Source organism: Abramis brama, assembly GCF_963993115.1.
Source record: "Abramis brama genome assembly, chromosome: 20".
In the NCBI taxonomy this organism is placed as follows: domain Eukaryota; kingdom Metazoa; phylum Chordata; class Actinopteri; order Cypriniformes; family Leuciscidae; genus Abramis; species Abramis brama.
This window is the reverse complement of record NC_139982.1, coordinates 28,133,919-28,138,549: the sequence shown is the minus strand read 5'-3', so window position 1 is coordinate 28,138,549 and position 4,631 is coordinate 28,133,919. Positions and strand designations below refer to the sequence as shown.

The window sequence follows — 4,631 nt, the reverse complement described above, 5'->3', positions numbered from 1 at the left end:
AGCTGATGTGCAGTTAACTTCTAGTCATTGATTAGCATATTCTGTCATGATAATCTATAAATCACGTTCCCGGGGGCGGGGTTTATGTAAATTCTAGGGTTGGTGATGTCACTAACCCGGGAGGAAGCTTGTGTAGTCCCTACCAGCCGTTTGTTGTAGTCTTTAAAAAGCAATTTCTTTAAAAGCAAATATCTCCCTTTGCTTTGAACTTTGAGCATCATAACTTTGCAGATGTTGTTTATGCTCAAACACCAACATTACACACTAACTAAAGTTAAAAAAGTGAAATCATAATCAGCCACCCCTTTAAAGATTTTGGTCCATATTGACATGATAGCATCACAGTTTCTGCATATTTTGTCGGCTGCACATCCCAAAGCTGCTCTATTGGATTGAGATCTGGTGACTGAGGAGGCCATTTGAGTTTAGTCATCTCAATATACTCTATAGTGAAGTAGGCATCAAAAGATCCCGTTGTCATAAAGGTATGGACGTGGTTAGCAACAATACTTAGTGGCAACAATATTCAATTGGTACTAAAGTAAAGTGTGCCAAGAAAATACCATTACACCACCAGCAGCCTGAACCGTTTACAAGGCAGGATGAATCCATGCTTTCATGTTGTTTACTCTGTTCTGACCCAGAAATTCTGACCCGACCATCTGAATGTTGCAGCAGAAATCGAGACTCGTCAGACCAAGCAACGTTTTTCCAATCTTCTATTGTCTAGTTTTGGTGAGCCCATGCGAATGGTACACTGTAAAATATTTCCAGGATTTCACAATATATAACTGTAATATTTCACAGGTAATTACATTATTACCACTTCACAGGCTTTAACTGTGATATTTCACAATATAATACCGTATTTAGACTTTTACTGTGAAAATAATGCAGGCGCGGGGCTTTTACAAGAAACTACTGTGAATTCTGTCATTTTCGCGCTGCAACTGCGTCATCTGAGCTCCCCCGGAGCTCCCTGGCCTGATCTCCTCCATGGTCTCACTCGACGGATTCAGTGCGGTAAGTGTTTAATTTCAAACTTTGTCAATTTGATGACTGTTTTTAATATGAAACTGCATGTTATTTAAAAGTATGAACCAAATTAGGGTTAGTTAAGTTCTGTTTCATGTTTTTGTAACTTAGCTGGAGCAGATTCGCGTCTAGGTTTGAGCGCGCAAATTTGAATGATCAGACGTTGGTTGTGTTAATAAGTGTATTAGTAGTACCGTATTAAGTTATTAACTGTGAGGCTTCACGTTAGCTACACCGTCAAAATTGAACTTTAGCTTTGCTTAATGCTTTTCTTAGTTAACGTTCGTTACTCTAACAGCGTTCTCTCTTTTCCCACAGCATTTTTCTACCACCGGGAAATAAAGTTATAAGGTAAGCTGTGGCCTTAATGTGTGTATTATGACAGTTATGATCAACTAGATACATTATAGTGTTGTGGATTTGTGCAAAGGTGGAATAAATTAATCTCAAATTAGTAACGTTAGCTAGCTGGGCGTCGTCCATATTTTTCTGCCGTGTGTGAAACGGAGCAGCCGTTGTCTGTCTCGTCAACAGAAAAAATAAAGTGCATTTTATTATAAAAAAGATATAGGAAAATAAATGTGTTTATCATTGAATTAGTGGAGCTTCGTTAGCTGTGCTATTCTAAAGTAAAACAGGTCGACATCTGGAGATATTAGGAGCCATTTTGTCTGTGAATGGGTTATAATTCTAGGAGGAAGAGTGCAAGCAGAAACAGCCACATGGAGATGGACTGGCAACAGGCTCTTCCTCCATCCTCTGCAAACAGTACGTGTAAATGATGTAAATTGTTGTGTGCAAATGCATTGCCTGGGTAAATCACACACATCTAACTTACTTTGTTGCAGGACTATTCTTGACTGTGTGTTTGTGATGTAAATGTTTTTCAGTTGCTGTTAAGTTATTTAAATGGTTGCTGTTTAATTGAATCCAAGTAATGTCACCTTGTTAAAACTGAGCTAACTTTAGTTTTGCTCAGTACTGCAACAGCAGTGACCCACTGAAGGTGATGACTGGGAACTGAAACCTTTTTAATCCCACTTGAATTAAACTAACATCTTTCTTCTCTGTCTTTTTGTTTATATGTGCTTCTTGGGCATCAACCCAGAGACAGGTACAAAATCAAAGAGGCAGAGAGGACACATAAACCAGCAAGTCTGTACACTGATCAGGAAGCTCATTGACTTTGAATGGATGTCAGTCTAATGTAAGTTGTGTTCCAACTTCAGAACAGACTAACGAAACACTGTCTCTGTTTTAAACTAGAATTAGTTATGCAGTAAGATGTTTACTTAAGCTATTAAAGGGTTAGTTCACTCAAAAATGTAAAGTCTCTCATTAATTACACTCCCTCATGATGTTCCAAACACATAAGAATTTTGTTCAACACAAATTAAGATAATTTTAAGAAGTCCGAGAGCTTTCTGATCCCGCTTATAGACTGCAATGTTATAACCGCTTTCAAGCCCCAGAAAGGTAGTAAAAACATTGTTAAAATAGTCCACATGACTACAGTGGTTCAACCTTATTGCTATGATGCGACGAGAATACTTTTTGTGCGTTCCGCACTATTAAGTATTTTTGCATCGCTTCATAACATTTAGGTTGAACCACTGTAGTCACATGGACTATTTTAACAATCTTCACTACCTTTCCGGGCCTTGAAAGTGGTAATAAAATTGCTGTCCATGGAGGAGTCAGAAAATATCTTAATTTGTGTTCCAAAGATGAACGAAGGGCTAACGTGTTTGGAATGAGGGTGGGGTTTTGGGTAAACTATCCCTTTAATCTGTTCTACGAGTTTAGACAGGCTGCAAAATGTCTAAAATTCATTGTTCTTACGTTTATTTGAATTAAACATGCCTTTTCAATGTTATAGGTTATTGATAGGTTAGAATAAAAACGTCAAATTTACAGAGTACTTTACAATAGTTTTAAGTGTAAATTTACATCACATTACTGGCTTACTGAGTTGCATTACTATGTACGCATGTCATGTAATTTTTGCTTAACCTCAATCATGTTACTTTCAGAGTCCTCTGGTTTGTTGATTTAATATTAATTGATATAGTACTATTCACATGATTTATCTGATTTATCATGAGTTTTACAATTGTAATTTCTTAAACTCTACACATTTTAGGATTAGTTTTACAATGCGAGTACCATACTTGCAGGTACTTTCACCACAGAGTAACTTAAACTTTTTGTCTTTCTTATCTTTTGTAGATGGTGGACAGAACCCATACTATGCAGGTGCCTGCTGCAAGGGAAGGAGCGAGACACCTGCAACCCTCTCTTTTCCCACCTTTTTGTCTTTTCTTCCCTCTCTCACTCTCCTCTCTCTCCTTCTTTCTCTTTTCAGCTCCTACGTTGTGAAGTACCATTATCACATAGTAAACACATGCACAGTGCACACACATAGACACACATTCCTGTTACCCAGTGTTCATTCCTGTTACCCAGTGTTTATTCCTGTTATTAAATTGTATTTTTCAAGTACCATTATCACATAATGGTAAACACAGTAAACACATTCACACACATATTGACAGACATTCATGTTACCCAGTGTTCATTCATGTTACACAGTGTTTATTCCTGTTATTAAAATGTATTTTTCTTCTAAAAAAATAAAAGTTAAACCATTGTTTTTATCAGTTTTGTTTGGTCCATCATTTATGCTAAATCACAGTATAGACATGGTTAAATACAGTAATTCTACAGCAGCTTACTGTTAAATTACAGTAATATGATAGACTAACTGTAATTGCACAGTAAAATACAGTAATTATACAGCAGCTTACTGCTAAATCACAGTAATATGACGGCATAGTTATTGTGAAGTCACAGTAAACAGCTGTCATTTCACAATTATTTACTGTAAAAATGATACGGTAACTTACTGTGAAAGTCATGCAATTATTAACCTGCAATTTATTGTAAATTTACAGTGAAATAATTAACAGTGTAGGCTTAGTTTGCTGTTCTCAGCTGAACGGAGTGTCACCGGTGTGTCTGCCGCTGTCTTCTGCTTCAAAGCTGGACGTGTTGTGCGTTCAGAGATGCTCTTCTGCAGCCCTGTAACGAGTGGTTGTTTGAGTTATTTACTGTTGCCTTTCTATCAGCTCCAACCAGTCTGTCCATTATCTTCTGACCTCTGGCATCAACAAGGCATTTTTTTGCCCACAGAACTGCCGCTCACTGGATATTTTCCCTTTTTCGGACAACTCTGCGTAAACCCCGGAGATGGTTGTGCATGAAAATCTCAGAAGATCAGCAGTTTCTGAAATATCTGGCACCAACAACCACGCCACGTTCAAAGTCACTTAAATCATCTTTATTCCTCATTCTGATGCTCAGTCTTCACCATTTCTATATGCCTAAATGCATTGAGTTTCTGCCATGCGATTGGCTGATTAGATATTTGTGTTATATACACGAACAATGTACCTAATAAATTGGCTGGTGAGTGTACACACACACACACACACATTTCAGTATTTAATTTTGCATTAATTCATTAATTTATTGTATTTTTCTTTGCATATATATATATATATATAGGTTACACTTTATTTTAAGGTGCATTGTTA

General features: G+C 37.1%; 1 long non-coding RNA gene across 1 annotated transcript; it reads left to right on the top strand.

The window, feature by feature from the left end:
• The first annotated feature begins 764 nt into the window (after positions 1-764).
• Positions 765-3,692, top strand: LOC311071178. Its single transcript, XR_014603781.1, has 6 exons — positions 765-807; positions 898-1,023; positions 1,354-1,386; positions 1,730-1,803; positions 2,144-2,242; positions 3,265-3,692. It is a non-coding gene; the product is annotated as an uncharacterized lncRNA (long non-coding RNA).
• The last annotated feature ends 939 nt before the right edge of the window (positions 3,693-4,631 follow it).